Below are 23,372 nucleotides of genomic sequence, written 5' to 3'. Positions count from 1 at the left end.
TTCTTTACTACTAAATCCTTCAAGATTTATTGTTAGTGGAGTGCTAACTCTTTTTACTGAAAGGCGGTTTCTAATTCCAGTTTTTACAAGATTCATGCAACTAAAACCTCGCTCACAATTTACATTATGCGATGGAATTATATAAATCAATTAGAAGAAAATTTTCACTTAACTTATAAGAACTGCACCAACTCTTTGAAATCAATTCCTGAACATCTATTGCTCAATATCTTTTTCAACATTGTCCATACCATTAGGATGTCATTTAAATTCAGATTAGTTCCAACACATCTCTGATTTCATTTTCTCCATTACCATCTTCGTTTCTGAAGTCCAATGTGGTTGTCGCATTTTTGCACATTTACATTTAAAGTTTGTTGTATTTTTTGAAGTCGAATAGCAAAATGCGACAAATTCGACTGTGACTTAAATCCTGTTGTATACCCGTGATGGAATGAGTTGAGTGGCGACACGCGACAGCACTGCGCGGCTATCAGCGTATTCCGAATCTCACCGGTCCGGTGGCATCAATGACGTCACGTTGCAGCGAAATAAGGAACAAAACTGCTGGAAGGATCGATGGCTGTCATGGCGACTGTACAAGTTGTTGTCTGTGCTACGCTAGCAAAATTTTGCGAAATTTTCGTACTCCCATCTCGTTCAAAGAAAAGATAGCATAATCAATTTATTTCTTGAACCGGTAGTAATAACGGGTCCGTTCACATGTTCGTTCATAAGCCATTAACATATTGTTTTTACGTTGTGCTCATTACAAACAATACAGCAGAACTTAAGCAGAACACACTGCCATGACACAACAGTGCACGATGTTATTCGTCTGCTAATTCCCGCCCTATACAAGAACCAATCAGATTCGCTGATGGCGGCTGATGGAGACTGCCACCACCTCTGCAAGTTGATGGCACCGGTGCGACACCGGTGGAGCATCAATGATGTCATCGGTGGAATTCGGAACACCGTGATGCCATCGGATTGCTCACCGGTGAGATTCGGAATACGCTCTATGCCAGCCTCACCATCCACCACACTTTACTGTCCAGTCTTAATATCCGTATACTACACATCTCTTAGTGACCTATCGTTCCTCGTAGTTCTTTATACAAATGTGAGTCGATATTTAGTATTTATTTAACCTGGTACATATAAGGCCATTAGACTTTCTCTTCCCCCCTACCAGGGGATTACAATTGCAATATTAAGAATACAAATTACTTATGGCTTTTAAGAAACCCGGAGGTTCACATAAGCCCGCCATCGGCCCCTATCCTAAGCAAGATTAATCCAGGCTCTACAGTCATACCCCACATCCCTAAAATTCATTTTAATATTATCCTCCCATGTACGGCTCGGCCTCCCCAAATGTATTTCTCCCTCAGGTCTCCCAACTCACACTCTATATGCATTTCTGGATTCGCCCATACGTGCTACATGTCCTGCCCATCTCAAACGTCTGGATTTAATGTTCCTAATTATGTCAGGTGAAGAATACAATGCGTGCAGTTCTGTGTTGTGTAACTTTCTCCATTCTCCTGTAACTTCATCCCTCTTAGATCCAAATATTTTCCTAAGCACTTTACCCTCAAACACCCTTAACTCTGTTCCTCTCTCAAAGTGAGAGTCCAAATTTCACAATCATATAGGACAACCGGTAATCCTACTTAACTGTTTTATAAATTTTTACTTTCAGCTATTTTGACAGCAGTTTGGATGACAACAGCTTCTCAACTGAATAATAACACGTATTTCCTATATTAAGAATACAATTAAAATTTTAAATAAAAATAACATTTAATTTAAATTTGCAATATAAAAATCAAAGTACTGAAAAATTACCTGATTAATCCTCAGGTCTAAAATTACGTAGAACCTATCTGAGGCCTTTTCCGATACCGGACATTTTTTTAAAAACTTTAATTAAATTTTTGTTGTCTTATTATTTCATACATGCCATATGATGTTCTATGATTTATTATAATTATATTATATTTATTTATATTATTGTCGTGTTGTTTTTCTCCTTTATTGAATACTAGGAAAACAATCATATGTTCCTTAGAACTGAAACTGTATCCAGTACAGAACGTTATTGAAGCAGGGTTCGTTACAACAATGGATTTAAGTATCAGCTGCATATTGTAGCAACACCTGGAGTCATAACAGAGTCATAACACCATTTAAATTAAATAACTTCGGATGAACAAAACGAAATAAAATGGGAAGTAGCGCACAACCTAGTTGGGATTTTTGTGATCTCAAGTCCAATTATTCGAAATTCAATTCAAAATAAATATTACAAAAAGAAATAAATACTGAATGAATAGAACTACAATCCAGTAACTTAATAGCGTGTGTAAAATGTATGGGGTCGGAAAAGGCCCCAAATAGGTTGCGAGAGTTAATAATGGCTATAGAATGTATTGTAGAAGTTAGGAACAACGAAAAATTTTTTTAATGAAGCACAAATTAAACGTAGAATAATTACGTAAATATAAATTACCGGATATTTGAATATGTTACGCTAGACTAGTGAAGTGCTTTGTGTGGAGTGTGGCATTGTACGAGACAGAAACATGGACATTACGACAAAGACGCGAATAGAAGCGATTAAAAGCATTTGAATTTAAATTATGGTTTATATTACGACGCTCGCAACTGCAGAGGTTATATCATCGTCCCCGGTGTGCCGGAATTTTGTCCCGCAGGAGTTCTTTTACATGCCAGCAAATCTACTGACATGAGCCTGTCGCATTTAAACACACTTAAATCCCATCGACTTGGGCCGGGATTGAACACGCAACGTCGAGCATAGAAGGCCAGCGCTATACGGGCTACGCTACCGAGGCCGACTAGTAGTATTTGAAATGTGGATATGGAGGAAAATGGAACGTGTGAAGTGGACAGACAATAAAAAATGAAGCTGTGTTGGAAAGAGTGGGTGAAGAAAGAATGATGCTTAAACTGATCAGGAAGAGGAAAAGCAATTCGTTGGGTCACTGGCTGAGAAGAAACTGCATACTGAAGGATGCCATGGAAGGAATGGTGAACGAAAGAAGAAGAGTTCAGGGTAGAAGAAGATATCAGATGATAAACGACATTAAGATATATGGATCATATGAGGAGACAAAGAGGAAGGCAGAAAATAGGATGAGTCTCTACTAGTCACCACAAAACCTCTACGCGTCAAATTATACCCTCCGGTCCATAACATACTCCATCAAAGATGAAAGAATATTGTATGTTACATATAACATTTTTCAATCTTTTCTGCAATAGAGTACAGAAATCGGTCTTTTTCCGTTAGGCAAAGAGATAGTAGAAGTGGGTGTACACAATATGCAAAGAAAGCATACATAAATATTGACGTTACTACACGACTGATAAATTGACTGAAAGAAAAATATTTTAACAATATTTAATAAAACTTTGTGCTTATTTTGTAATTTTTGCGATAGAGGGGGTATATTTCGTGGTTATTGCGCCTTATTATCCAAATTTATAGTCGCGACGCTGTTATTCCCGGCGTCTTAGGAAGTCAAGGCTCTATAAAGTCTAGGTAGGTAGCGTCGTTCGCCATTTTTGTTCTATCGTTGCCGAGCTACAAGACGAGGAATCTATTTGCCACGCCGTTAAACATGATCATGTCGTAGCTCCTATGATAATAAATCAAACTGTAATTGAGCAAATAATTGGACGGCAATTAATGTCCTCGTGTGCTTTCTGCGAACGCCAACGAAAGAGCCAAAATGGCGGGCGATTATATTAAGTATTTATCCAGCCTTAGGAAATGCATGACATCTTCATCAGCGAATCACAAGACTCACACGTTTAAATGTAGCCGACCTGCAACGTGATTGTCTGCCGGAAATTAGAGCGACGGGACTATAGTTTTATTTCGAGAGTTTGTTTTGTTTAAACATGGTATTTTAGGTGTATAGAAGGGTAAATGTAACAAAGAAAAGTCCACCGCTGTGGAGTAACAGTTAGCACGTCTAACCGTAAACTAGAGGTGCCGGGTTCAAATCCTCGTTGGGACAAGTTAACTGATTGAGGGTTTTTTTTTCAGGGTTTTCCTCAACCTATTAAGAGCAAATGCTGGGTAATTTTCGGTGTTGTACTCTGGACTTATTGCGCTGGCATTATCGCCTTCATTTCACTGAGACGCTAGATAAACATAACAGTTAATAGACCGTTGTAAAATAACCAATTAAATAAACAAAGAGTAGTAAAATTGTGGAAAAATGGGAGTATCGCTATTACAAAAAAATAAGATTCCTATGTACAGACGTGAAAAAAATTATTAGACTAAAACGTTTTTCTTGAAAACATAATATAATTCGTCATATCAACTATCAGTATAATTCACAGATTCTCTCTTGTTGTAAATATGATTGTTTACATCTTCTGGTATATTTTTCCAATGATTAAGTATATTTTGCCTGGCTGTGTTGGTACTACTGGTGTTTTAATTATATACTGTAGAAGATATTCAACAGTCTGTTCTCCCCTGCCCTGCAAGAAGACCGGACATGAACAAAATTGAAAATCTGTGATCTATACTGAAGAAGAAAGTGAACAAAAAGAGGCTTACAACAAAACATGGACTCATTTAAGCACTGTCTGATATCTGGCTAAATGATGCTGATATTCAAATAAATTGCCAAATTTTGGTTTTCAGCGTCCCTGACAAAATCAACGTGTTAATAAAGAATAAGGGAATGTCCACAAAATATTAGTAACCTCCAGACTCAATTTTCTGTTCATTATTTCTGTGCAAAATACATTTTTGTTCATTATTTCTGCCGATAAATATAGCTTTGTCGCACATATAATTAATTTAGTCTAATAATTTGTCCACATCTGTATTATGTAATTTTTTTTTTCACAAAACGGTCCGACATTCCGTCAATAGACCGATCATATAGAAGTGGCATGAACATTTAAAAGATCAATTGTCTTTTCCAGACGTTAAAATCGCAATAGAACTAATTTTTGCTGCCTGGAAGTAGTTAAACTTTCTCTTACAGCATTTCCAAGCTATAAAAATGCTACTTATCGCACAGCAATACCATCTGTCTTATCACTTGGCTGCCTCCGTTGAATGCGACGAACAACTTGTGTGTATAATTAGATTATATGGGCGGGAGGTACAAGTTAATTGTAAGAGCGAATTTATTCACTTGTAACAGATTCTCTAACTTGTAAATTAAATTAATACAATGACGCTCATCAAGGAAAGGGTATACCTAATTTATTACTCTGTCAACACTATGCGGCCGGTATTTGTTTAGTGATGCTATATCAGTTTCATTTAATGAAAGTAATCCTGCATGACATATTAACTTTCAAGTCCAAATGAAAGACACTCTGAGGTGAAAAAGAAATTACATTCTAACTAGGTCAATTTCAATAGCATTTCACGAAGCATAGCAAACCCATACACAAAGAACTTTATTCGATTGAATGCATAGCCTACAATGTAAATATAAGCTAAATTCTTATCTTCCTCTAACTCAAGCTTCATAGTAAGTGCACACAAAGAATAAAACATGCTTTAATGCTACTGTTAATTCTGTACTTAATATCTTCTCATTTGCAGATTGATCTGCTGGTGAGGATATTACATGCGACAATAATAAGGAAATAGTAAAAAGAGAGCGGTAGAGTGGACCGCAGTAATTGAATCGAGAAACATTTTAGACCTGCTTATAGCAATTTTATTGTAACAAAACTGGCAGAAACACACCACAGCTGCATAAAACCATTTAATCTATACTAATAATAAATCTGTAGCCAAAATTTTTCTGTTAATTTTCGATTTTCCAAAAATAATTGGTGTTAACATGTATAATTAACCATCCTGAAATCGAAAATTGCTTTTTTGAAATTTTTGTTTGTATGTCTGTCTGTCTGTCTGTCTGTCTGTCTGTCTGTTACCTTTTCACGCGTTAATGGCTGAACCGATTTATATGAAAATTGGAATATAAATTAAGTTCGTTGTAACTTAGATTTTAGGCTATATGGCATTCAAAATACTTTATTTAAAAGGCGGGTTGTAAGGGGGCTTGAATTAAATAAATCGAAATATCTCCCTTATTATTAATTTTCATGAAAAATGTTACATAACAAAGGTTTCTTTAAAAATAATTTCCGATAAGTTTTATTCTATACAAAATTTTGATAGGACTGATATTTAATAGGATAAATGAGTTTTAAAATTACAATAACAACGCCATCTAAGGCGCTGTACTGAAATAAAAACAAATGACTTCGGCTATAAGGGGCCTTGGACAACAACAATCGAAAGATATTAAACATAGCCTAAGAGAATGTTTCTGTGTTTGTATGAAGTAATATCGGAAGCTAATTAATTGTTTAATTATTATTTCGCCATTGGAAAGCGTAGTTTCTCTAGATGGATATAATTCTACAATGTTATTACAGTAACTTCTGAAACATATAGCAAATAATATAAAGTATACACATTAAAACTAAATGATATGTCAATCTTCATTAAAGTATGGTTGCATGTAATAACAATTAAGAAACATGTTAAAGGAATTGTCATTGCACCAAATGATTGCTCTCTGGACCAAAATGATCGCATTTTAATTATTTAAATACAATTTAAATTAAGTAACATATTAAACGATTTATCCTTCTATCAAACACGAATGTTCCCCGGATCAAACGTCCTATTTTAATTAATTTTTTTAAATTTTTAGTATTTATTTATTTAACCTGGTAGAGATAAGGCCGTCAGGCCTTCTCTGCCCCTCTACCAGGGGATTACAACTATACTATGAACAATAAAATTACAATTAACATTAAATTTACAATTACAATCACAATAAAAATTAAAGTACGACAAGATTACCTGATTAATGAAAGCTAGACATTTTATCATAGAAGTTAAGAACAAAGAATATTTTTGTATTTACTGAATTACAAATTAAACCTACAATAACAAAAATCTATAGTAATGAAATTACCGGATATTGAAATATTTTGTGATAGATTAAGAGAACTATTTACAAGAAATCATGTCTGAAAGAGTCTCAATTACTGACCAAGTGCCTAGTAAGTTTTGCGTTTGAATTCAATTTTATTTCGACAGTTCCTGATAACAGAAGTGTTGTTTAAATTTTTTATGTTTTGAAAGATAAAAGACAAGAGTTTTCTGAATCACCCTGTACATTATGCACATAAATTAATATTCCCTGCTCTTTTCCAGTCTTCTCCAAGAATAAAAATAAAATAATAATTAAGCAATATTAATTCTGCACCTGTTGGATGGCCTGAAAATGAAGATCTCTCGAGTATCGTGCCGAAAAGGTGAAGGGTCGGAAGGTTAATGGAGTCACTGCGTGGTCCGATATCAAAACGTTTTAAGGAAATAATGACAGGCTTGTGCGTGTGAATTATCCCGAGCCGCAATGACAAGTGGGAACTTTCACTTTGCGGTCACCTTTATGCAAATTTGTACGCGGACAAAGTAAACATGTGTGGTCTTCGCTGCGGGTTTGTTTGTATGCAAGTTACAGCCGATAGTCGTCACAGGTATTAATTAATGCTTCCAGAAAAACTAATAAGAATAAATTAGTAGTAAAATATAATTCTTTCCAGAGTTCAATGCACAGACAAATCAGTTACCAGGGTATCAATGTCCCTTTAAGGAAACCAGAACCAAGGAGTTATGCACACAATGCAACAAAACAAATGAAAATACAAATAAACCTAATTAACACATTTTTTCCATTTGCGGCCTTTTCAAAACACAATCAATTATGTAAAATAATGGACTAAAACTTCCAACTGAACATAATAAAATAACGAATCGATGAATACAAACTTCATTGTAAATATATATTCCATTGGATATAATATAAAACAAGTACAGGTACGATTATAAGCGAAATAATTTAATCAGCATCATCACACTTACCAATAAGAAGAAACAGAAGACCATGCTCACATGCATTTCCTGCCCTGAAACAGAAAATCTTCAATTAAAATTCTAAGAGAAATGTAAGAATACAAACTCCAGATATAGGGTTTAAGTAGGGCAAATATGACATAGTAAAAAAAAAAATAATAATACCTTGGGCTAATTTCATGCAGAATTTAAAATGTACCAAAGGCTCAGTTTGAAAATGTTTACAGCTGCGATTATGGAAGTACATTTTATGCTCTTTATGAGTAGAGGACGGTATTTTTTGGTAAAAAATTGGTAAATTAAAAAAAAAAGTTTCTTAAAACACTCTGTGATATTTGTGGAATACAATGCACAACATTTTGTGGGTATTTGTGTCCTTATCGGATGTTGAGACACCATTCTTAAAGTACCTGCGCTCTGGGTTTTTAAATCACACGCCCCTTTGATTGTTGTTTCCTATAACTTCATTCTTTTGCTACATTGCAGACAGAAATGGATATAATTGCTGAAATATTAAAGATACATATACACATATGCAACTTAGAACATACATTCTCTAATCTATTAGGAAACTTATCTCTGTAACAGAATTTTGCTAGTTGATTTCATTTTGAAAATATGTCTGTCTGTCTGCAAAGAAGGAAATCAAAAAAATGTTCATAAATTTTAATTGTTTATTTTACAAATGTAGGGACTAATATCAAAGTTCTTTTCAGACAGTTTGTAGAGCATGCTTTTACAAATAAAATGTAAAAACTATTTGAATTTATCTTGAAAAACGGCTTAGATATATCGGTTTTTAGTAAAATCCTGCATTGGGTACATTTTTTTTCAAATCTGAGCCCCCATTTTTTTTTCAAAATATTTACATTTGGTTGAGTTATAGATATGAGCTCTCGACATATAAAAATTATAATTTTACACCAAATAGGAAAATAGTTTTAAAAATATCGTCCTCTCCCCTTAAGGAGAAATATTGAACAAAGTTTTAAAAAAAGCATTATCAACTTCATAAACGTATTAAAAGAAACTTCTTGAAAAAACTTTGAGGGAATACTCTGTTACCTTTATTATTGCACCTGAATGTATAAAGACAGAATAAATTTTTTATATTCCTTTTACTCTGAGTAGTATCAGTTTCATTTTTCTCTAAAGAAAAGCTGTGAATATTGAACAGTATAGCAGTAATTGGTGTATGAATGAGATACTTTATTATTACAACAAGAGCTATTGTTATAATATGTTTACAATGAAATAAATTTTCTAACTTACAGAAGTTTATTACCTATTGAGGGACATTTCATAATTTATCAGTTCTTGAGAGATGATTGAATTGACATGTTGGAATCCACAATAGAGTAGGCCTATAAGTTAAGAAATTAAGCCTATATATAGCATTCGTTTTACTTATTTACTACTAAAGAGGTTACGTCCAATTTCGGCTTCCCCTTCAAAATTTTCTAGAGCTCCCTCAGGGGAGCAGCGTAACCCGGAGTGAGACTAGTGGTCAACAGGCTTGGAGCTCACATATTTAGTTTTGTACAGCCCCCAACCCATTGCAAGGACGCGTTTTGCGTACCTTTTAAATTTTCCTCCCCATTCTCCTTCGTTTTTTCGATTTTTCGATTATTTACTAATAATTTTAGTTTAATAGTCATTCTTCTTACTGCTAAAATTTAACATAACTTTGGAAAATATATTCTTAAATATTATTTAGGAACGTATTTAATTTTAATTTATCAATACAAAATGTATCATAATTTTCTCAATCTATTACCTTACACACAAATTATTTGGACATACAGAAATTTTCAAGCACTGGCAACAAGATGTTAAATTTTTAGTAAGTTGTATAAAAGTTTATGGAAGAAAGAGGTTATCGCAAAAGTGGCTAAACCTTAGTCAATTTTAATGTGATTTTAACCAAACTTTCACAGGTGATACATTAAGCATCTGTGTGTATCGCGAAAGCTTTATTTCATCGATCCGTATAATGTGGTCAGATTTATAGCACTATATCTGAATAGCCCCTTAGGTGTATCACAATAGCCAACACAGAAGGTTATTATGATACACTAGTTTTGTTTTCATTTTATCCATTATTACAAATAATAAATAAATTTAACTCCAAATCCTGCATATATGTCTAAACTAGCACATGACTCAATTTTTTCAAACATTTATATGCTTTGATAGAAAAATTATAGCAAAATATTAATATATTTGTATGATAATAGTCCTACTTGACCCTAAGGAGTGAAACAACAGGAATCAAGACAAATTTATTTTCAAAGCCTTTGGGACGACTGACTAATCGATCACAAGTACAATTATGCTCAAGATATGTATAATATAATTTAACAGAAGTTTAATAATATAGGCCTACATAATTCCGTGCATATATTATGTATAACTGTCATCGAATTGTGTATGTAGTTTAAGAGAATAATAATGATTTATTTATTTATTTATTTATTTATTTATTTATTTATTTATTTATTTATTTATTTATTTATGTATTTATTTGCTTATTTATTGATATTTATGTACTGGACAACAGCCATTGGCCAATAAAAGTCCAGCACAGTGATACAATTAATACAATAAAATTAATAACTATGGTACAAATTAAATTATTGAAATAACAACAAAATGAAGAACATAGATTATAATGATTAATTTACAAGAATTAATACTATTATATTTTATGGAAAGGAGTTGATTCTTACAAAAATATTACCAATTTATATAGAAAGATGATGCAAATAATACTAGCAAAGACATTGCCATGTTCTAATACTTCTATACATAGAATGGATCGAAATCGCCTACATGTTAGCATTTTTAATACATCTGGAGACCGGCGAGAAAGATTTAGAATTTCTAATATAGAAACGTTTGTGATGTCTCATGTCCTTCATAGGAATACGAAGGCCGACACTGTTTAAGAAAGATTGAAAATTAATGTCATCTTTAAGAATCTTACACAAGAATAAGTAATCGAGATCATGACGTCTAGCATACAAGCTTAGACATTTAAGGTGCTCGCATTTTTATCATAGTTATATCCGGAGTTATTAGAAAGAAATCTGTATGAACATAATGATATATATTTACTTTGAATATTTTCCTGTTTTGCCGAATCAGTACTTGTAATAGAGTTCCAAACTCCATTTGCATATTCGAGTTTCGATCTCACTAATGTATAGTATAGTATTAAATGAGAATCAGGTGAATAATAATAATAATAATAATAATAATAATAATAATAATAATAATAATAATAATAATAATAAATCCTCAAATATAATCACATACAGGACGAAATATTAAAGTGCATAGCAAAAGGAGTAATCTTCGCATCAAAGGAATAGGCGTTGTTATTATTTTCATAATTTTTCTCTTCCATCGGGATTACCTTCAACAACATCGAAATATCCAAATAAAAACCTTCATATTGTACATCAAAGATACAAAGGTTGTTAACTGATAATACCACGTCAGTAGTCGAAGACAGAGGAACTATATAAGAAATATTGTACTTGCTTAGCACCTCGAACAAAATCGTAACCATTTTTGTAGCAGCAGCAGCAGCAGTAGTAGTAGTAGTAGTAGTAGTAGTAACAGTAGTAGTAGTAGTAGTAACAGTAGTAGTAGTAGTAGTAGTAGTAGTAGTAGTAGCAGCAACAGCAGGAGCAGCAGCAGCAGTAGTAGTAGTAGTAGTAGTAGCAGTAGCAGGAGTAGGCCTAGTAGTAGTAGTAGTAGTAGTAGTAGAAGCAGCAGCAGTAGCAGTAGAAGCAGCAGCAGTAGCAATAGCAATAGCAGTAGCAGTAGCAGTAGCAATAGCAGTAGCAGTAGCAGTAGCAATAGCAGTAATAGTAGTAGTATTGGTAGTAGTAGTAATGTATTATTAATAACAGAGTAATACCGGTAGTAGTAAAACAATATCTCTGACTTTGCAAATCTGTGTTGGATTATTTTATAGTAAACTTACTCCATTATTATCCCTCAATTAGTTGTTATTTAAGTTTAAATCGCTGTTTTCATTTTAGTATCTCCTTGAACTCCTATTCAGAAAGTTTATTTCACTTGTTATTATTGGTATTATAGGTTTGCTTCTGCAGCAGTTTGCAACGGTTTGAAACCGTCATGAGCAGGGAACGAAACTTGTTGCCCGATGAAACAGGTTTGCTGTTCCTTGATTATAGATATAGGTTTGTTTACTTGCGCGTGAGTAGTCATGGTCAGCGGTGGAGGGGAATAGGCAGAGACCACAGATTTTCAAGTGACAAGAAGCGTAGAATATGAATTTCTAATAATGTAGGGGAGTCGGTAGGCAAATTAATTAAACATTGCAGTTTGAAAAGACTGAAATATATGAATTATTTAAGCATTAAGCTAGTGATTCAGAAAATTGAAAAATATGAGTCACATGATTCATGATCATTGTTCGTAAATTTAAATGAATTATTAAACCTAGAAAATATTGTACAGATAAATGTTAATAATGTTAATCCACTCACAGAAAAGGTCAAAACGATGAGTTACTTCAAGGAAACAAAAAGTAACTGATTGCAGTGTAGCATTTCTTACTTTGAAAAAAAAAATAGTTTTGTAAAACTCATCCAACACTTTCAATGTTAAAGATGACGTGACTGAGGCATTACAAGTACTCATGTTGAATTACCCTCAATTTACACGTGCGGTGTAGAAACGTGTCTGGGTTCCTTGTGCATCTATTGAATAAATTGACGTATGAAACTTTTTCTATCATTATTTTCACGTCTAATGCGTAATATAGGGTTATTTTTCACGTAAAAATCTCTTTCTAATTTATACCAAATTATTGCGATTACCTTACAACTAATTTTTTTTCTTATTTTATTTGGTTATTTTACGACGCTGTATCAACATCTAGGTTATTTAGCGTCTGAATGATATGAAGGTGATAATGCCGGTGAAATGAGTCCGGGGTCCAGCACCGAAAATTACCCAGAATTTGCTCGTATTGGGTTGAGGGAAAACCCCGGAAAAAACCTCAACCAGGCAACTTGCCGTGACCGGGATTCGAACCCGGGCCACCTGGTTTCGCGGCCAGACGCGCTGACCGATACTCCACAGGTGTGGACTACAACTAAATAGCGATAAAACGCGAAATATATATTTATCACGATTTTTTTTCGAAGTTAATACGAAATTCTGTGGTCTCTAGCCCATGATGTAAGTTATTCGTCACAGTTGATACAGTGTCGTAAAATACCCATTTAAAAAGTTACTTGTAAAACAATTAATTAGCGAACTAAGGCACAGTAGTTAAACTGGGCACGACCCACGCCGCCTTCTATTGTACACAGTAGAGGGACTCTAGAACACAGTTAACCTGAAACCAATTGCCTCTCTCCCATCGGGCAACAAGTTTCGCTCCCTGGTCATGAGCATGCGCACTTCAATTTTGAACATAATAAAGTCGATGTGCTCATGTTCATGATGGTTGAAAACTGTCGGAAACTGCTGCATAAACAAATCTATTATTGTAATCATTATGACTTATTATTATTATTATTATTATTATTATTATTATTATCATCATCATTATTATCAATATTTTATTGGTTTTCTTTTGATTTCTTGTAAATATTTTACTCAGTACCTAGAAGTTTTGTGTTTTGTAATACTGGTACTACTATTTGTACTTAGCCTATACTGGTAATTTATTTTACATTAAATTTATTTTGAGTTAGAGGGGTTTAAAAAGGGCGCGTCAACTACTATAGCTATTTGCGCCCTTATCTAAAATCCTTCACAAAACAAATACAATACAATAATCAGAATGCTTAAAAGAACTAAAAAGCGTTGTCACGGTTAAAACGAGGAACATACTCGTAAATGCAGTTTTAGCAAGGTGATGCATAAAAATCATAAAAGTGAGCAGTTCTCAGATCCTAGCTAGTATTTAAAAAGAAGCAATAGGATAATAAAACTAAAACTACCAGTAATAAACTATCTGGCGCACTTCCAAAATACTCGGATGTAAAAGGTCCGAATGTCAAGTTTGTTAAAAATATATACTAAACAACAAATGTAACCTCCGGATGTAAATGGTTCGGAGGATAAGTAAAACGGGCCAATAAAAAACTAAATCACCCTGTCAAGTCCTGTATTCGATAAAAATCTCAGAATTGTATTTGTACAATTAAAATCATTTCTAAGAGCGTCACTTAGAGTCGGCCGAATTCCATATTGCCGACGGGCACAGTCATATTTTCTGCAATGCAATAGAAAATGTTCCACCGCAAGTGGAACATGGCATATATCACACTACGGTTGAGGCTCGCCACGTAAGAGATGGCCATATGTCAGATGACAGTAGCCAATTTTCAACCGGCTGAGTAATTTATTTTGATTTATTGTAGATATTTTTACTGACATTAGTTTTGTGTTTGTACTTGTGTCTTTGATAGTATGGAAAAGACATTTTGGCGGCCTTAACTTCAGAAGTAAAAGTAAATAGGCAAGTATATATACAGGACATCATTTTATTTTTACTAACATTTCTAATAATAACCGGGCTATACCTTTGGATCAGCGATTAAGAAGCGGAAACCTCCTTCCACGACTGGAGTTCGATGATACTGGCGTAATATACAAACAAATACTTTACTAGGTATAGGAGGGAAGAAAAGTAATTCATCCATTTACGTAAACTAGGAAATATCGCGATTTTGAGTTTGATAATTTTCATTAGGCTTTTGTTTAATTAAAATATAGTACAGTATTAACAATGAGTGTTTTTACTCACGAACTGAGCTATCCATGCAGACGTATTCATTATGCAGTGTATATTATACTGTCTACAGCACATTAGCGTACACTATAGAGAATGAAGTTAATTTGAAAAATAATCATAATATGGATATTTACTTAAACACATTTTTGAAAATGGTGGCCGTTCTTTTTGATACAGGCTTCAGTTCTAATGTGCATATTATCGCACTATAGACTATTGTATGTAAATCCAATTACCAGGTTCGTACTTCGTATCAGTAACTCATGTTGAAATAATTCTGTACCTATTCTATAAAAGAGACCTTACGTACTGAAAATTCAATCTTCACTTCTGCCCGATCCGAAAAGATAAAATTAGTCAGACATGCTATCTACTGTCCGTCCAAGTGGCTACGTCGCAGCGTCGCAGAAAGGAAGGAAATCACGTGACAGTTAATTACTTAACGAGACCCTTTTATTTAAGTTATTTTAAACAATTGTATGGGTATAATATTACGTAGACGTCTAATTCCTAACAGAAATTAATGTTCCCAGAAAAGAGCTAAGACAGGAATATTGAAAGCTCTTTCGTCACTGCAAAACGCGAACATATTTTTGGAACATGCTGTTTACTATGACCGTAAGGCTACTATGACTGTATATGCGGTCTTGTGTGGAGGACGGTTGAACTTGATTAGTAGAAGGGGTGGGAGTGAAGTACATTAAAAAACTCAGGTACAATAAAAATTGACGTAAAAATAAAATGATGACCCTGTACTATTAAACTACTAAGATATTCATTAGTTTATTCATTTTATTTATTTTCTATTTCCTCTTTTCATTCTTCATTTATTTTCCTCCTCTCTTCATATTGTGAATAACAACAGACACAGAGCAAATTATTAATTTGGAAAATGTGTGAAGATTTTACAAGCATATACATAATTGTTCTCGAAACACCGGATGCGGAAGTAGGTTTAACTTGTTCTTGATCCTATACGTGTTACATAAAACGCAGTTAAAGGTCAGAAGTTGTGGGGAAGTATATTTGGGAATAGGAAGGGGTAGGATGCAGAGGTGGGAAGGGGAAAGACAGGACTGGACAGGGAGTCAAAGAACGGAAAACTAGATCGGTTAGAAGCAAGTTGACTGACCGACATATTACTGTAATGACAGCACATGAAATGGTGGACTAGTGTTTTCTCCTGCCTTATTACTGCCGTCTGTTTGGCTGTTTATTTTTGGATAACTTGTAGGTAGAAGGGGAAAATTTTTGCTCAATTAGCAAGTCGTTACATAACCTGCAATATGCAAGTCGTTGCAATGGCTGTAAAACTTCGCCAGATGAAAGACACGGCGACAAATAAAACAAAACACTACCAACTTTCTCGGAAGTGTGTGAGTGTGTGGGGTATTAGCAAATGGACTTTGCAATTACCTCTTTTTATCTCCTCCCCTTTTCTTCGTCCCTTTCCCGCCTTATCCGAAAGCTCGAGATACTTGCTCCGCCTACATCTGGTGGCAAATATTTGTATTAATGAGCTGACTTAAACTTAGCATTGCAGAAGCTTAACAGGATTTGTCAATTTAGACTACAGAAAAATAATTTCCTCGAAATACTTTTATACTTAAAATCATTAATATTCAAAATATAAAATAATTTAATTGCAGTCTTTTGTGGGAATTGCAATAATAGTATACTAGTATTCCGTTCATGACATTTGACAAACAGAAAACAGAGTTATTAGTGGACAAAGCCACTCATCACTAACATCAGTACCACTACCACCTAAACACGTTCCGATATCTCAAAATATCAGTATTTTATTCAATCCTGATATCGAATAAAAGTATCGATAAATCAGTATAATGAAATCAAATTATTTATGTTTGTGATTATTGAATGATTTTATACAATATTTTGTATTAATACAAAATTACATATAATTCTTTCGTTTATTAAAAATTGTTAAATTTGTATACAGATTTATAATGTTTACACATCTTTCTATGCCTAAAGTCACAGGGTGCTATTCATAGACATTTCGCTAGTCCGCGCTACGAGCGTGCTAAACTAGCCCCGGCTATCGAATGATTACTTGTACAGGATTCATATCATATCATATCATATCTTATCATATTATATATATCACATCACATCACATCACATCACATCACATCACATCATATCATATATCATATCATATATATCTTATCATATAATATGATATATCATATCATATCATATCATATATCGCTAACACTGGTTTATGAATACGAAAAACATTAGTTCGCTGATCAACCACCGGAAGCCCGCGCTAAGAATGTCTATGAATACGACCCTTAGGGTGCTATTCATAGACATTTCGCAGCATGCGCTACGAGCGTACTAAGCTAGCCCCGGCTATCCACTGGTTATTAGTACAGAATTCAAATCATGTCCTATCGCTAACACTGGTTTATGAATACGAAAAATGCTGATAATCCACCGAAAGCCCGCGCTAAAAATGTCTATGAATACGGCCCTTAAAGTCTTATTCTTGTTCTCCACTCTTCTCTGTCTATCCAATCCATATTGTCCAGTCTGCACTCTATCATTCCTGTTCTGATCTCTTGCAACCCTGAATTTCGAGGTCTCCCTTTCCTTCTCCCAGGCGGACACCATCCCAGCACCATTTGAGGTAACCTTTCTTGTCGGTCTCGGTAGCGTAGTCGGTATAGCGCTAGTCTTCTGTGTTCGAGGTTGCGGGTGCGATCTCGGCCCAGGTCGATGGCATTTAAGTGTGTTTAAATGCGACAGGCTCATGTCACCAGATTTAGTGGCATGTAAAAGAACTCCTGCGGGACAAAATTCCGGCACACCGGCGACACTGATATTAACGTCTGCACTTGCGAGCGTCGTTAAATACACGATAATTTTAAATTTTTTACTTTTCTTCTGGCATTCTTCTGACATACCCATACTCACAATATCTAATATAATTATTAAGCAATAACTTACTGACATATTCAGCAATACGTAAAGACTTCAAATTTTACGAAGATTGCAGAATTTCATAACACTTTTTTTGTATAACAGCATTATAAAATAGTAATATGCGTTACAAGAGCGGTATGTTGTAGTTTTCATGTTCGAGGAAAAGTTTGAAAAAGCGAAACGTAGTTGAGCTTATTTAATTTCCGCTCGTGTATCGTACATTATTTTGTGCGAAGATCGTTTATTACATACCTGAAAGAGGAATTTCTAATTAGTTGCAAGGAAATCTCCATCTTGGTTTCTGTTCAATGACGGCAAATTTGCAAAACAAAAATATCTATCTTCAACATTGTTGCTTTAAAATGTTTTCTGTGTTTACTATACTCCAGCAGGCCGTGATATACGTCTGTCTTCCCCCCCCCCCCCAGTCTATGAAGAGTCTGGAATCTTGTTGATTTTTTCACAGCTTTCTTAATGTTACTTGCATAATGAATGCAGTAACTTTAGTGGACTTGTAGAGTTTACTTAATTTTTGCAAATATTAGAAACTATAATTAACAGTGCAATTTAGGTGAAATTGCAGTGGTAAGTTTCCAATTTATAATTATTACTATATTGAACGTCTCTAAAAATAATATGTTAGAAGCCTAAAGCAGTAAAATCAATATGTCACTTAAGCGGTAAGAAGAGGGAAATTGTTATGTGTGTTAGGTTGGGAATATTGAATGTGGAATTTTAGACTTTCCGCGGATTGGTTTTGTGCGGAAACCAAGCAAATACGCACGATCTCGCACAAACAATAATTCCTGTTTAGTTAAAATCGTGTAAATTTTATGTTATATTATTGGCTAAGACCGCACCGTACGGTAGTGGCTAGAAACATTTTTGTTTTATGATTTTAATTTGTATTCATTGGCTAGCTAGCTAGTTAAATAAAGTTAGATAAAGTATAGAGAACATTATAAAGATGAATTTCCTCACTTGCTACCAAAAATCTGTGTAATACGGCTATGTCTTTTATGTATGTCATCGAAATATTATATCAGAGTAGGTTTTCATACGACCATTGTGTTTTAATGGTTTATTTATTAAAGTATTTTTCTATGTCGCAAGTATCGGGAAAAATGATCGATAACATCGAAATTATCAAATCAAAATAACGATACTAAAATATCGAAAGAAATGTATCGATATTTACTGACGTCAGTATTATAGTAACGTCCCTATTACCACTACCACTACCATCATCACCATCACCATCACCATCACCATCACCATCACCATCACCATCATCATCATCATAACGGCAAGTTCTACTAACACGTTGTAACTTAAGAGTACCTATTTCGCTTACGTTCTGTTATGTCTAGCACACTTGTACCTAAGAAGTTAAGGAGCTTGTTGGATAATCTTATAAAGTCTTTTTTTTTTTTTTTTTTTTTTTTTTTTTTTTTTTTTTTATAAATTCTCGCTCCGGTACAAACTTTAACTTTCAGCGGTGAAATATTTGTTAATGTATGCGCTCTTAAACAAACTTAATCGCTGAAGAAGAGAATTATTATTATTTATTATTACTTACTTACTTACTGGCTTTTAAGGAACACGGAGGTTCATTGCCGCCCTCACATAAACACGCCATTTGTCCCTATCCTGAGCAGGATTAATCCAGTCTCTATCATCACATCCCACCTCCCTCAAATCCCTTTTAATATTATCTTTCCATCTACGTCTCGGCCTCCCTAATGGTCTTTTTCCCTCCGGACTCCCAACTAACACTCTATATGCATTTCTGGTTTCGCCCATACGTGCTACATGCCCTGCCCATCTCAAACGTCTGGATTTAATGTTCCTAATTATGTCAGGTGAAGAATTCAATGCGTGCAGTTCTGTGTTGTGTAACTTCCTCCATTCTCCTTTCACTTCATCCCTCTTAGCCCCAAATATTTTCCTAAGCACCTTATTCTCAAAAACCCTTAACCTATATTCTTTTCTTAAAGTGAGAGTCCAAGTTTCACAACCATAAAGAACAACAGGTAATATAACTGTTTTATAAATCCTAACTTTCAGATTTTTTGACAACAGACTTGATCATAAAAGCTTCTCAACCGAATAATAATAATAATAATAATAATTTTATTATTATTATTATTATTATTATTATTATTCGCTGCTTCTTGCAGGAGGATATTCGTGGATTTTTCTCGTCATCTGACAACACTGGGTATACAATATTTGTTAAAATATCACTTTCAAGAATATAGCCCGTTGCAAATAAAAACTTCAAGGTCAGCATTCAGCTAGCGTCATAGCAGGCAGCATACGATTACAGGAGCTCGCTAAACATGAGACTGCCACTGGCTCCTTGCTTCCCGCAGGTGGCACTGCATGGCCAAGCAAAATCGAGATTACTGAGAGTGCTCATGGACTCTCGTAATGGATAGCTCACACACGTTACAACCGCAAAGTTTAGGACTAGGTTCACTACAAGAACGAATTGTGTCAGAGACTGAGAGTGAATAAATATACTGTAGACCTACTCAAATTTTGTAGTAAAAATATATAAACAAATCTTGTTATTTGAAAGTGTAATTATGGTAATAATCACCAAAATACATAATCTTTAACAGCAACAGCAAGAGCACTGCAACATTAACCTATTCAATCTCCAGTTCTCATTTTTCTTTCGTTTCGATATACAGTACTTATTCTACCTGTTTTTCTGCGTAGTTGCAGGCCTTCGTGGATAATAATCTTGCTGATCCCACATGCCTTACGTGTTCGCTCCAATTTTTAATTTCTTTTCAGGTAACACTCGTAAATAATCCGCAGTTTCTTCAATGATAATCTAGATAAGTAATCCACAATCTCGGACCGATCTTAAAAACTTCATCTCGGCTGCCATTATCTTACTAACAAGGAAAGTGTATGAATCCGGTTTTGAACCGAGCCTCATTCGTTTCACAGACCGCATGCAGTGTCTGGAATAATTTAAGCTATCAAAGCCTGCCAACTTCCAGGTTAAAGGGGATTAAAGTTTCACACAGAAAAGGAAACAAAGAACTAAACTACAACAACAAAAATTAATAAACTTTAAATTACATGAATTTACCATAACAGCATATTTTAATCTAAGTGCAATATGTCCCGAAGGAACTTAATATTAATATTTCATAAGAATGCCAATTAAATGGACTACCATCTTTTATTTGGCACAGTAAAAAGCCAAACAAATAGAATGGGGAACTTTATACAGTAATACTAACTTACAGTACAAAAATTCAGTTCAGGAATGCAAATTTCCACTATTCTCTTTAAACTTCTGCTGTATGAGACTATGGACAGTCATGTATCAGAGGTTATACAGAGAATATTTATTGAAAGAAAAATAATTAAACTTTTAACATTTAAATTTTCTAATATACAGATACATTTAAAATAAGCTCTGTACAGAGCATCATACTGGATTGCGAAAATTAGGTTAGTTTTAAAATTAAGTTCTTAAACAGGCATTTACAAGAAAATATAAAAGATCTGAAATTTTGAGTCCCTTTACATTAATTATTTTTAAATTAACCAATGAGAATTGACTCATCAGATATTCAAATAAAGAAAATTTTATCTAGAGAAATTATATTTATCAAAATTTAATTGACCTCTGTGAGAAATTTCAGACCAATCTGACAATAACTGTCGTGCAAAAACGTTTTTATTCAATAAACCGCTTAAAATTTTAAATCTTAGAAAGCATGATGATAGAGATATTCCGATAGTCAATATAATGTAATATAATCTAATAATATTTTATTTAGAGTTCAGTCTAATTGACATATCACAGTTTAAAATCAATAACACTTACAAATGTAAATGATCATTGCATATTATAAAATTGAAATGCAAACGTTTTCGCCCTTGGGCATCATCAGGCATTTTAACTTATAATATCTTATACAATTTGTCATATCTTTGCTGTGAAATGCGTACCAGATAATTAAAACTTACAACCTTGTATATAATAATAAACAACTATTTACATGATTAACTGTATGATAAATAACAACCTGAACTTAAATGAGTACAGGTATTAAAATTATATATGATAAAATTGTGACTAAAATGTTGTACTGATCTTATATTTCAAATTATAAAATTGTGATCATTAAAACAACATGATGAAACACCATATGATTCCTCTTAAACTTCATAATAAGCCAATACATTTCCATTAGTTGAGTGTTTGTAGTGCGAGCATTGGTCTCAATGATGTCACCCCATTCAATGGCGGAATCATTATTTAAGTTCATAATATATACTACACTAGGTTATATGTATTGGCTTTTTGCATTTACATTAAAACAATTTGTAGGACTCGGTTAATAAGGAATTGTGCCTGACCTAGTTGCGATGCATTCTGTCGACATATACAATATATATAATATATACAAGACTGTAAATTTCAATTATCTTGTACGCATTTCACAGGAAAGATATGAAAAATTGTATAAGATATTGTGAGTTAAATGCCTGATGATTCCCAAGGGCGAAAACGTGTGCATTTCAATTTTAGAATATGCAATGATCATTTACATTTGTAAGTGCTATTGATTTTAAACTGTGATATATCAGTTAGACTGAACTCTAAATAAAATATTATTAGATTAAATGTAAAATTTTAAAGTCGAGAAAACAGCATAAAAATACAAGAAAACATTTCTCTCAACTCAGTCATGCAACGTACTATGTTTGGCCACATTTAATAACATGGTAAGGTATTTAAAACAATCTCAAATATAATTACGAGAATAAAAACTAAAATGATATGTTATAATAAAGATTAAATCTTTATAGAGAAGAATTTAATTTACACTGAAGAATTTTATCGTGCAAAAAAGTGTATTTTCTTAGTTTTTAAGCATTATTTCACCATAAGCCCAACCGAAAATACAAGAAATAGAAATATAATTAATATTATTTCTACCAATATCAAATAATGATTCTATCTTCTTTTTGTGTTTCAATGCAGACATTTTAAAGAATATTTGTCATGTTCATTTAAAAAAATCTTCATTTACAATTTTAAATTGAAGAGTGGTCTGTATGGAAGCCAATACTAATTCAGTTTACGACTCGTCTTTGCACGAAATGGAAAAAAGTGTCGAGTTTTGATATGATTACTCGGCCTGGAAACTTCGTGACACAGATTTGACACGCCGTAACCTTGGCAACGTGCTTTACTATGGTCGGCCCTGACAGAGATGGAAGGGAGACCCTCCTTGGAGCGGTGCTGAATTTATGTCATGACTTTATTAAATTCTGGTTCAACAGCTTTGGCCTTGCACTCCACAGACATGGGATCGAATCTTAAAAGTCACAAGACTACCCTAAGAGCGTCAGCACTCCGGTGATCATCTAGAATTTTATTGTGGATGTATATAAACATGCAGTTGAGTGGTTCTTTATTTAACAAATTGTTTTACTGAACAGACTAATTGAAGAATGTCATCCCAAGACGCGTTCAATCCATTTTTATGAAAGGACTGCGCAAGTTTTTTTTTTATCCACCGTTCTACGGATTGAGCTAGTTCTGAAGTGACATGCACAATAACACAACCTTTTAGATAAGAATTGGCTTTCTTGGAAGAAAGGAAGCATAAAATATAATGATAGAGGTATAAAAAA

The 23,372-nt window shown here is 33.7% G+C and overlaps 1 long non-coding RNA gene across 1 annotated transcript in view; it reads right to left on the bottom strand.

Moving 5' to 3' along the window:
• Positions 1-23,372, bottom strand: part of LOC138702731 (uncharacterized) — a 702,815-nt gene that overhangs the window by 488,219 nt on the left and 191,224 nt on the right. The window contains exon 3 of the long non-coding RNA XR_011332887.1: positions 7,964-8,007. This is a non-coding gene — a long non-coding RNA (uncharacterized lncRNA). The remainder of the gene's footprint in view (positions 1-7,963; positions 8,008-23,372) is intronic.

The sequence above is a fragment of the Periplaneta americana genome, chromosome 7 (genome assembly GCF_040183065.1).
Source record: "Periplaneta americana isolate PAMFEO1 chromosome 7, P.americana_PAMFEO1_priV1, whole genome shotgun sequence".
NCBI classification, from domain to species: domain Eukaryota; kingdom Metazoa; phylum Arthropoda; class Insecta; order Blattodea; family Blattidae; genus Periplaneta; species Periplaneta americana.
Note: the sequence above shows the minus strand (reverse complement) of the source record. Positions and strands in the feature narration are given on the sequence as shown.